Genomic DNA, 13,131 nt, shown 5'->3' on the forward strand with positions numbered 1-13,131 from the left:
TAATTAGCAGATGTGCAAATCTGTGTCCTAGCCACAGAAGCCCACTACCCACAGCATTGTGGAGAAGGTGAGTCTGCTCAGTGACTTGCATGGTGGTTGGACACAGGCCATCCCAACTCACACTACACAGACCATTAGCGAGACAGCAGTCCATGGCCATGGGAGGGTTAAGAAGCATGGAGTCTGGGAAAAGGACATATACATATACACACACACACACACGCACACGCACACGCACACGCACACGCACACACACACACACACACACACACACACACACACACACACACACACACACACACCTATATAGTTTACTATCAAAATGTGGAATGGCACTTGCACGAAACTGGGATGGCCAACTGCATGTTGTCCAGCTTCCATAATCCATCCAAACATCTAGAGCCAAGGTTTACACTGCTGGGTGGCTAGTCCTGCCTCGGTACTTCATCCATACCACTCACTCACACACATACACCTATGGCCAATTTAGAGTGTCCAGTCCACCTACTGCCTGCCTTTGGAATGTGGGAGGAAACCAGAGCACCCAGAAGAAATGCCGATCCAGAAATGTTCGAATCCCCATTAGCGAATGATTGTGAGCATTAAGTAATATGGGACTGAAGTTCTGATAGATCACACTACAGTGGGGATTTGGAATTTTATCCTGTTCGTCACTGTAGTGCGATCTCAGAGTTGTAACATATAATATGCAGGGGGTGTGGTAGCTGCAGCCACCCCCACATAGGGGTGCAGGGGGGCTTGCCCCCGTAAAAGGACTGTTCCCTGGTGGAGGCCAGGGATGCACCAAGTTGTTTTTTCAGTATATCAGTAACACAATGCTGTGGCACGTAGGTGCCTTGAATTTCCAGATGTAAACACAACAGTATGGCCCCCACAGGTTTGTCTGGGATACAGACACAACAGCATATACTGGTATGTTTGTTTATATTCTGTGCATATACTGGGGTGTAAGATTATCACATATTAGCTGATTTACACATGGGTGTTTGCTTCTGCAGTTACTATGGTCATGATGTCTTCCTTTATAGATCAGGTAATGCCTGATTTCACTGCATTGCAATCTGATTATGATGGTAGCCTACTTCTGGCACAGTCTGAGAACACAGTGTCCCTGTTGTCAATGGTAACTGGTGAACACACTATCACTGACATCCAGTGATGTAGCCTTGCTACTTATGGAACACACTTCTGCCTCTGCAGTAGGTGTGACAGGACAGGTCATACCTAGTGGCACTACACAGAGTGAATCCATGCCCCCTTCTTGCAAACTAGCAGGAGGCAATGGTGCCACCATAAAGCATAGGAACAGTGAGCTATGGGCCAGGGACCATCAATATCATGGCTCCAGCTCACTGCCTAAACTGGGTATCATTATAGACATTATGAAATGGCTGTGCAGGACAGTGATTCAGGCCCATATGGATGCCACCAGTGACATGGCAGAGGTGATTAGTTTACTGTATGTTCTGTGTGATGACATGAATCACCTAATTAACATGTTGGACAGGCAACTTGGTGCCTTTACTGCCTCCATGGGGTTGTTTGTCTCCATGAACTGGGGTTAACATCATTCCCATGCCTGATACACCTCTGTTTCAACTGTGGTACACCCCACATGGCAGTGCATTGAGGTCACATACTGCTGCCTCCTCAACACGGCATATCGTCTACTCAGAGGCAATCTCTGCTTAACATACAAGGCCATGTCAAACCCAGAGCTGTTGGACATGCTACACTTAAAGAAATCCCAATCCCTCAGAGCTACATGCTCCAGGGATCTAAACCTTGTCATCACAATAAACAAAACATGCTGGAGGGATAGGTTCCTGACCCAGAGACTCCCCAGACTCTGGAATAGATTGCCTATACATGTCAAGCAGACTGCCTCTTTGGACCTCTTTAAGAGGAACCTTGATGATTGGATGGGAGAAAGGAAATTCACCACAGGGATCACGTCAGTCGCCCTGCTAGACAGGGGTCCAGGAAAGTAAATAATGTGGGAAGAAATAGTCAGGGAATTGTTATGGCTAGGCTTGTATAGGCCCTAGGGCTGATAGCCTAGTACCAACCTATGAACCTATGAACACTAGCTACCAGTGGTGACCCTGGTGTGGAATGGCATGGCCACCAGTGCAGGTATAGCCTACATGGCTGTAATGTGCATAGTTTGACCAGACAGTCAAGGTCATGCAGTTCACCATTATTCTTTCCAGCAGGTCTTGGTGGCAGTGCCATTCCTCAATGAGGATTCCTCCATGGCAGAAGACATTCATAGTCTTTGTCATTCCCACCAGAGAAGAGCTGAAAGCCAATTGCCTATTTCATTGCTGATGCCTAAGAATCAATGTAAAGTAAAGGAAACACTAGAAAGAAGGAAAGAAAGAAAGAAATCAGTCAAAGCAGAAAATTACCAAATTTATCTAAAGCTCATTGTAAAGCTTGCAGCCTGAATTTGAATTTATTGATAAAGTTGACAAAAAGAATGCATGTGTAGTTTGAGGGAATGATGAAGAACTTAATAGAATAAATCATAGGTATTAATATTCAAATATGTCAAAATGAAGCTCTAGAATATGATTAATGTATCCTCTCAAACATTTTTCCTTTGAAGACTAGCATTTTGTCAGCTTTGAATATTAAGTCCTGAACACAGCTTATTTCTTCAGTGAAAGAAAATAAGGCTGGATTTCTTTCCTTACTAATGTTTTTCCTCAAGCCATCCTTTCTCTGTAATTTCTTATAATAACTGCATTTATAAGTTGAGCCATGAACATGTCGAAAATTATTTTACTTTTTTCTATTATTGGTAACCATGATACTGCCAAACAATCACCACTTTTCTTCTAGCAGTTTTCACACTTGTTTTGTAAATATGCTCTGCATAATATATCTGCTACATGTAGTTCTTTATCTGGTCTGTATTTCACTTTCAGATCACACTTCTGTTGGTTAATTATTATCCTCTGCAGTTTTTGAGGAATTTTGTAGAAGAACCTTTTGAATATGCTTTACAAGAGTTTATGATCTGCTTTCTCCTAAACTTCTCTAACATACACATATTTGTGGCAGCTATTACATCCATATACTGTTGTTAACATTAACTTTTCTATCTGAGCATCTGGAAATGTCCTCAGCTGATAGGTCTATTCATTTGTAAAATTACAGCCACTGTACTAATCATCTCAGCATTTTCATATGAAGGGTTACATCAGAAAATTATGGTAAAGACATGGGTCAACATGACTTTTGATTACAGTTATAATTATTTATTTTATTTATTTTTATTTTATTTTACATTTGTTAACTGGGCTAGTCTAGCTGGATATATTTCCATTTTCAGTAGAGGCCTGCGGAGAAAAGCTCCGATAGTAGCACACAGAATATACAAACAATATATACACAGTGTAAAAAAGATAAAAATATATGAACGTAATAATAAAGAGAAATATTACACTAAACAGTGTCAGACAGTATAAGATAAGTCGATATACAGTATAATACATACATACATAGGTAAATAACAGTACAACCAGTTTTTGGAATGCTATTTACAGTACTGCCCTTACAGGGATATGCAGCAGAGTTTAGGGAAAAAAAAGTGAGAAAGGGAGCCGAGAAGTAATGAATCAAAGGATTAATCAGGGTTGCTGCAGGGGCATAACCAATGGATCTTCAGGTGGTTTTTGAGGTTTTGCTTAAAGAGAGGCAGAGCGGGAAGTAAGGTTAGTTCTATAGGTAAAAGGTTCCAGTTTTTACCTACAGTGTTAGAGAACAAGGAATCCCCTGCTGTGTTGTTGGACTTTGTTATAGTGGTTAGAAGTTTGCTAGAAGAGCATAGTGAATTTTGGTTTTTGTAGGGGATGATGAGGTTAGAGAGTATAGGAGTGATGTTAGGTTGGTAAAATAGCTTGTGGGCAATGGTGAGTTGAGTAAATAACAGATGATTTTGTAGTTCTAGCCAGCCTAGTTGCAGTAGATTCAGACAGTGATGGGTTCTAAAGGGATTGCCAGAAGCAAATCGGGCAATGCTATTGTAGGAATTAGTTAGTCTGATAAGGTTATTTTTTTAGGTTAGTGTATATGGGTGAGGCATATAGAAGAGTTGAAATTAAGTGAGAGTGAGCAATTTTGGTTCTGGCTGATGGCATTAAAAAGGGTTTAATTCTGTATAAGGAGTCCATTTTTTTGTTTACTGATTTTATAGTGTTGTTTATATGGCTATCAAAGTTAAGGTTATTATCAATTGTAATTCCTAACAGTTTAGTGGTAGAGTCTGGGGATATGAGGGTACCATTGTTGGAACTGATTGAGAAGTCTACAGAGGAGGACTTACTGGTAGGTACAAAGAGTAGGAGCTTAGTTTTTTGGCATTTAGAAGGAGGCAATGCTTCAAGAACCAAGTCTCAATTATGTTGAATACCTTCTGAGTTGAAGAATGTAGTTCTGAGGGGAAGTTAGCAGAACATATGATTGTCGAATCATCTGCATATTGTATACATGTGGCTTGAGGAATTGCTACATGCAGGTCATTGATGAATAGTGAAAAAAGGAGAGGTCCTAGAATAGAGCCCTGAGGGACTCCAAGGGTGACTGGCAGGGGGGATGATAGATTATGATCCCAGAGAACTGCCTGTTGCCTATTGCTGAGGTAGGACTTGAACCATTGGATAGCCAAAGTGTCAAGGGAAAGGGATTCTAGAATGTTAATAAGAAGGGAGTGGTTAACCATGTTGAAAGCTTTTGAGAGATTGATGAGTGCAGATGAGAGGATATTATTGTTGCGATTTCTATTGATGGAATCTGTGAAGGATAAGAGGGCGGTAGTGGTACTATGAAATGGCCTAAAGCCATGTTGGCAGTTAGCTAGAATGTTATGTTGAGTTAAGTGGTCTAATAGCTGATGGTGAATGCATGTCTCCATAATTTTTGCTAGGGGTGATAAAAGGGCTATAGGCCGATAGTTAGAATAATCTTTGGAGTTACCACCTTTGTGTAGGGGGATAATGTGTGAAATTTTCCAGATTTTTGGGATGGTCCCCTCTTTAATGGTTCTAGTTATAAGGATGGATATTGGGTATGCAATAACTTTGGCTGCTTTTTGCAGGTATTCAGATGGTAGCTGGTCAGCAGAAGGAGTGCAAGGCTTCAGTTTTTGGATGAATTTGAAGACGAGAGTTGTAGAGATGGGTTGCAATTTAAATGTTGGGAGAGAGCCAGAACTGGTGGTATGAAGTTTTGAGTTATCTGGGGATAGTTGACTGACAAGTGACTGTATGGTCTCTGTGAAGAATGTATTGAAAGCATTAGCAATTTGGAGGGGGGTATTATGGTCGGACCCTAGTGGGGTTGGTGTACGAGAGTGACGTGGGAGTAAGAGTCTATTGATACCTGACCAGAACTTCTGTAGGTTGTTTTGGTGGATTTGCTGTAGCTTACAATAGTAGTTCTTTTTGTCAGTATGTATGGCCTTTTGTGTAGTATTTCTAAGCTGCCTAAAATTTTGTTGGTCAGAGAGAGTTTTGGTAGCTCTCCATTTAGCCCATGATTTGTTTCTAAACAACATGTTTTGTCTGGTTTCTTTAGAAAGCCAGGGGGCTGGTTTGGTCTTCATTCTGATAGAACGTTTAGGAGCATGCCTATCAAAGATAGCTAAGAATTTAGAGTTGAAATGTTTAACAGCCTCTTCATGTGGGAGGGATTTTAAAGGATTCCAGTCACAGGCAGTTAGTTCATTTTGAAATAGTACTGGGTTAAAGTGTTTGTTGGTTCGTGAAATCCTATAAGTGGGGGGTTAGAAATATAATTCTTTTGCCTTATAATGTAAGTCAGAGTGTGATCACTTACATCATCAGGCAGAGTTCCTGCCTTATAAGCTTGTTTATGTTTATCATTAAGAATCCAATCTAAGGTGCTCTCTTTTTTATTTGGTTTGTTGATTCTGGTTGCAGAGGTAATTGTTTGACTAAAACCATGAAGATTTATATGGGATGTGGGATTTTCAGCATTGACAGTTTTCCAGTCAGTGTTGAAGTACCCTAGTATTATTGTTTCTTGTGGGTAAGTAGAGGACACCCAGCTTAGGATATCCTCAATTGTATTGGTATTGTTACCAGGAGGAACATAGATACAGATGATATATAATGATTTGCTGGGGTTGATTTGAAATCTGGAGATAAGGATATCTGCATTATTTTCCTGAGGTGGGTTATAAGGTAAAGAGGAGATCTGAAGTCCATCTTTATATAAGATTGCTACTCCGCCCACCCTTACATTTTATACAGTCTTGTCTCAATATATTATATCCTAGGGGGATGATTTTGTTGTCTTTAGTTTCAGGTTTTAACCAAGTTTCTGTGAGGCAGAAGATGTCAAAGGAGTAAATATCTAGAAGGGCATGGAGATGGGCTACTTTGTTATTAATACTGCGGATATTAAGATGTCCTATTAGGAAAGAATTGGGAGGTTTGGGGTGGATAACAAGGGGTGTGGGATAGGGGCTGTAGGTTTTGACTATGCAGACATTGGTTGGACCTGGATTAGGGTGGATATCACCATCTTTCAAGGAGGGATTTTTTAGTCTTAGAGTAGGGTTGTATGTATAGCTTATTAGATATTTTACTTTCTTTACTGTGCGTTTGTTGTATTTAATATGTGAGAGTCTATGGTATTTGGTTAGCAGGTAGCTCTGATTGGAAGTGATATTTATTTGAGTATGGGTGTGGGTCAGGGTTAATATGGCTGTTTGTTTTGGAGAGTAATTAAACTGGTAATAGGTCAGTTTTTCAAAGCAGGTGAGGATATAGGCTGAGGCGAGGACAGATATGCATGTTGTTAGAAATGTTAGTTTGGTTGTGATGGCTTTGGTTACCTTAGGCATACCGAAGAGCTTAATGATGCAGGTGAGTGAGGGTGAGGATGGATAAAAAATATAATAAGGTATATTGAGTAGGTTAAGCTTACTCAAATGGGAATTAATCCCAGTTGGTATAAGGTATTGGATAGGTGAGAAATACTATAAGAAGGCTTTGAGTAAGTGTTTAGGTAAAGGAGGGGTGTGGCTGTGTATGTATAGTGTTTGGCGTGTGGGATTGGTGGGACGGGAGTGAGGGAGTGGTCTAGGTAGTATAAATCTAGGACCACTGGGGGTGGGAGGGAATTGGGGATAGGGTAGGGGAGTGGAGTGAGCCCGCAGGACGAACGGAGCAAGTAGAGCAACACAAAGTGGGTTGTCTACTGAGAAGTAATCAGTAATAAAGAGAGACTGTGCACTACCAAGGCCTTGAGTAGGCAGGTAACACTGTCTAAGTAAAATTTTGTTTATTTAATATGCAAGGGATGTTCTACTACGTCTAGTTTCCAGAGGAAAAGGAGAGTAAGGCAGAAGGTATCATTTACATTCAGAGCTAAGGTGAGAGGTTTAATTGTAGTGGGTCATATTTCTACAAGTATGCCTTTCAGCCTAATGTCTGAAAGGTTATACCTTCTTATTTATTTCCTTGGGGAGATTGCTTGGTTTTTATGCTTGAATAATTAATAATTAATCTAAGTATTTCAGAACAAGGTTTTGGTTACTCCAACTGAACATTTTGATGGAGCATTTAAATTATTATGGTCATACGTGAACTGTGATTTCAGTTCTTGTGACTGCTGTTTCCACATTTGCTCTTTAATAGAAAATTCTTATTGTGGATTGGATGGCTTTTGTTGTGATGTCGCTATAAACTGTATGATTTTTAAATTGAAATATGGTACCTGCAGAGGCTTTACTCTTCTGATGATTAAAAAATACTCCTGTTCACAGTCACTGTGGAACATGAATGTGTGCTTTTCTATTTGTACTCCATTTATTTCATCATTTTCCCTGCTTAGCTCAATTATCCACAAGCATTTGTGATAGTAAATTCATTCAGATGAGTAAGGCAGTGACTGTGCCAACTTCTGCAACTCATGAACAAGAAAGAACAGTCATATAGTGTAATACAGAGAAAAGTCTTGCTGAAATATTTAAAAGGTACCAGTTGTTATATAATTACAAAACAGAAGCTCTAGGTGACTATTAGTGTGCTGGGTGACATGCTAAATAATTATATGTATGTTAATTATTATAATTTACATGTTAATATTAAAATACTTTTTATTTATCATTATTAATCAGTCCTTTTATGAAGTTTTATGAATTTTAGGATGTGTACCATTTACTGTATTTGAGGACAATGCACTGTTGCTGTAATAATGTAAAGGGTGTGACAAAAACACATAAAATTATGTAGAATATATATTGCCAATTGTAATGTGTATAGTGACTACAAAATTGAGTTTTAAATGATAGCTTGTCATTCTGATGAAGTCTCTGCAAGACGAAAGCACTAAATAAATTATCTGTTCTTGGAATTTTGAATACCAGACTAGTTGGTTCTTTATGTGTGGTCATTACCGTAGTTTCCTCTTTTTGGTTAGAAGTTCTAATATACATTTAAACCAGGGAGAAAAGATTGATATGTAAGCACGTACTATTGAAAACATGCACCATTGTAACTTCTATTCTTGCTGCAATATCAATACTTATGAAGTCTAACATTTTTCCCCATAATCTTTTTTTGAGGCCACAGTTTCAATTAAAAAAGGAAGGTTTCACTTGTATTAATGAAAGGGGATCTAAAAATAGAGATCAGCTTTAATTAAAACAAAGGTGAAGCAATTAAAATACATACTAAAAGCTGATTATTTACCACATAAATAAGAGAAGCTGTATTATCTCAATGTTTTTCTTTTCTTTTGGTAATTACATTTCTCATTATGGTGAATCAGATGTCCCTCACATGCACATACATGCTTTCATTCCCTTATTTATTCATCCACGCACCCATTCATTATTTGTACAACCCTATTATTACAATGTCAGCTTATACAGACATGCCTTCATGCATACAAAGGCAATCAGACGTTAAATCATTCTCTCATTTATAAAACACAGTAATTCACTCAACCACTCACACGTACTCCAAAATGAAAAGAAAATTTAAAATGTACTAAAAGTACTGTTTGGCACTATTACATGAAAAGCATACTATATAACTATGAGGTTCATGAAATTAAAAATGAAAGGTGATTCTGTTAGTATGAACCATGAAACTTCAAACATGATGAAAATAAGTAACTACTGTAAAGAAATATTTAATAAATGTTATCCTTCATCACTACTATAGTTTGTATTTTTAAGAACTTGACTATACATGGCAGCACAGTGACACAGTTGTTAAGCTGTCTGCGGCACAAGTCCAGTAACTTGGGTTCAATCCTGACCTTTTGTCAATGTGTCTGTGTGTGTGTGTGTGTGTGTGTGTGTGTGTGTTATCTACACGTTCTCCCACTGTATGTGAGAGCTTTCTATACTACTTTCTTTCCTCCTCCCCAAAATATACAGGAATTGGCTGTCCCTATACGAGTTGGATTGTCTGACAGCAGAAATGGCTAAGTCTATTTGCTTCTTATGGACCAGAGTTTAATTCCCTCAGCCTGCATCTGCCTACTGTATTCATCTGAGCAAGTCATTTAACTAAGCAGTACTCCCAGGCTAAGTATAGAAAAAGTCATGTGGTTCAGTGCTGTACTCTGTCATCTGGTCATGGTTGAAAAGGCACAACAGTGACCAATTCATTTACCCAGTTAAAAATTAATAAATTAAAAAAATACATTCTGACTTGTATTGTATTGTATTATTCATGATCCTGTGAGCATTATTAGTCTCACTTATATAACACTTAACTGCTCTCTGTTTCACCTAACATTTATGACTGGTCTGGGTCACTACGGAAATTCATCCCACTTATTAAGTTAACACATTAATTTATGATTATTTAAATGAAAAATAAATAAACTTTAAATAAAATGAAAACACTTCAATATTATTAATAATATAAACACAGGTGGAAACTCAGGAAACAAGGACAGACTGGAATTTTGGATGCAGATCTTCAAGGAGAATAACAATACCCATACAGAATATTTATATTCATAAAGTAGCACAAAGTATTCTAAGAACTAAGCCAACACAGGAATGAAGAAAGGAGATTCTGCTGATGGGGTTGACTGCAATTAGGGCTACAGACAATAGGGAAAAGGGTGCCGGAATTTATTGGATAAAAATGGCAAAAGAACCAAGGTATTGGGAGCAAATAATTAGAGAGGGAAAGGTAATAGAATGGGAAGAGGCCAAGAATTTATTTGGAGTGCAAGCTAGAAATTGCCTTCCCTATCAACGATTGATATCAGAATATAGGCAAAGAGAAAGAAATAGGGGGATTTTAAGCAAAAGACCAGCATTGGTAGAGTTTTTAGTAGAATCTAGAACAGAAGCTAACTATAAGAATCAATCAGAGGAGGTTAGAAAGGACTGGGAAGAGAGATTGGATAAGCAATTCACAAAGAAACAATGGGGGGTATATGCATCTCTCCCAAATATGCAAAATAATCTAGAAGATTTAGGATCTTTGCTTGGAAGTATTTACATAGGTACTGCAGTGGTAGCATTGTTGCCTCACAGCAAGAGGTTCTCCTGTTCGATTCTCAGCTAGTGTGCGGGGAGTGCCTTTTGTGTGGAGTCTGCATTTCCTCCCCGCGGGTTGAGTGGCATTCCGAAAGACATGCATGAATGGGTGTGCCTTCACTGAAGGTTGGGTGTCGAGCTGGCAACTCGGCACCGTGAAAATCTACTGCCAGTCATTAGCGGACCGGAGTTCCGCTGTGGCGACCCCTAACCGGGAAAAGCCATAAGACAACAACAACTGTATTTTTATACCACAAGTAGACTCCAAAATTGTTTTCCTCAGGTAGACAGCAAATGTTGGAGGTAGGATGGAGAAGAAAGAGGTAATTGGGAACATATTTTCTGGGAGTGTAATGAGTTGGCAGACTTTAAAGACTCCATGCAGACTACTCTGTCAGAGAAACTGGGCGAGCAAATGGGCGTAACTAAGAAAATATTTTTTTTTTAGCTATGATGTAGAATTGGAATTGCCTAGACAGAGTAAGGCCTTGCTTACTCTAATTATAGTGGCTGCTAAAAAAGTAATTACTAGAAATTGGAAATCAAAGTCTAAACCAGATGTACTAGAAATAGTGAATATAATAACAGAGATAAAAAAATGGAATTGGGATCTTTAGAAAAGGGTAGAAGCAAATTACGTAGAAAAAATGGGAATTGTGAGAACAATACATGCAGAGGAGGAATGAAGCTTAAAAAAAGGCAACATTTGAATGAGGTATGTAATGTTTGACTGACAATGACTAAATGGATTATAAGTGATGTATAATGTTGGCAACTAAAAATATGTCAATAAGGTTTGTTTTAATTTATATAAATGTATGCTTGCCTATGTCATACTTGATAGTTTATAAAATGTTTCTTGTTTAAAAAATAATAATATAAGCATTTCGAGATGAAAATATACTATCTGAAATTAAAACTTGGCGGAGAAATTAAATATTCATCAAAAGTCATAGTGCATGGATTATGTCTTTGGTTTCTTATTTAAAATTGCTAATATTTAATTATGTTTTATAGGCAATGAACATGCTTTCATATTTTGTAGCTTTTTAGAATGCTACAGGACTATCTGTGAGTTCTGAGTTGGACTGAGTCTTATCTCCATTTGCTGTGGCACAGGAACTTCTATTGTTTCTGTGGATCCAGCAGCAAAAGACTTTCCAAAACCCCTGTGCCATGGCATCCTCTTGTTCTCAGTGATGAGACAAGTGTCAGTTGAACAGAGCTAGACACTTCCTTGAAAACCCACTGCCATATCCATATGATGAAAACCAAAGCCAATATACTCCTACTCTTGGCTAAGAAAATCTTCTACTTCTTAAACCCAGAAGGGAGATCAGCCTTCAGGAGAAGTGACTTTCTCACTATTAGAATATGGATTCCCGGTCATTGCAATAGCTTCAAAATTTAATTTGACCACATTCTAAGCCACTGCAAACAACACATGCAACTTTATAACCCTTTCATCACAAAAACACCATTGCATAGATCAACCCTGCTAATAGCTTCTCTGATACTAGATTTAGACATGTTCTCCTTATTTGCTGGAAGACTCCCAGAACAGTCATCCCCTACACTCTAGATCCATTCCTCAATCTACTCCTACAATACTCCTTGCAATAAACTGCAGTCCGCTAACCATTCTTTTCCAGTTCTAGCTCCAAAGATATGAAACACACTCCAACAAAATATCAAATCCTTTCCCTCCTACTCTAAATTCTGACTATAAATAAAGAACTATGTGTTCAAAGATTCACAGCTCAAGTGCTTCCTAACTGAAGAAATCATCTAAATACACGTGCAATGAAGTCCTCTGAAATCTTTGGCACCAAAACTAAATCCAAGCAAATACTGTAGCAAAACACCCTTAAACACAATCTGCATAGCTCCACCCTTCCACCCATCTAATTATCCCTTTACTGTACTTAACTGCAGCTTCTTACTATACATGTATACTCTAAATATATTGACAAGTCAGTCCCATATTTTTCACTTAAGGTGTTAAACTTGTTTCTAATGGTATTAATCATTACTTCAGCTTCCCTGGTTGCTGATTGTATTAGCAACCTAAGGTAGCTTATACTCGTAGCTAAATTCAGTTTCTGCCATTGATAGGTTCATAGGTTCATACTAGGCTATCTGCCCTATGGCATTTATAAGCCTAGCCAGAGTGTGTTTGGCTCTCGCCACCCATTTTAAATTAATTTTGCTTTGCCCTTTTTCGAGGTTAGTATACTGTGCCTCTGTCTAACAATGACACAGAAGTGATACCCGGGGTAAACCTACGATCTCCCATCCACTCATCAAGATTCCTCTTGAAGAGAGTCAATGAGGGACTCTGCCTAACCTGGACTGGGATTTTATTCCAGAGTGAAGGGAGCCTCTGGGTTATGAATCTGTCCCTCCAGCATGTCCTATTTATTTCAGTGCTGAGGTTCAAGTCTCTCAAGTGCGTAGCTCGATGGGATTTGGATTTTCTGAGGTGCAGCATGTCCATTAATTCCAGGTTGGACATGGCTTTATACATCAGGCACAGATCGCCTCTGAGCAGGCGGTATGCCACT

The sequence above is a fragment of the Protopterus annectens genome, chromosome 7.part0 (genome assembly GCF_019279795.1).
Source record: "Protopterus annectens isolate FY-2018-M chromosome 7.part0, PAN1.0, whole genome shotgun sequence".
Taxonomy (NCBI): Eukaryota; Metazoa; Chordata; order Ceratodontiformes; family Protopteridae; genus Protopterus; species Protopterus annectens.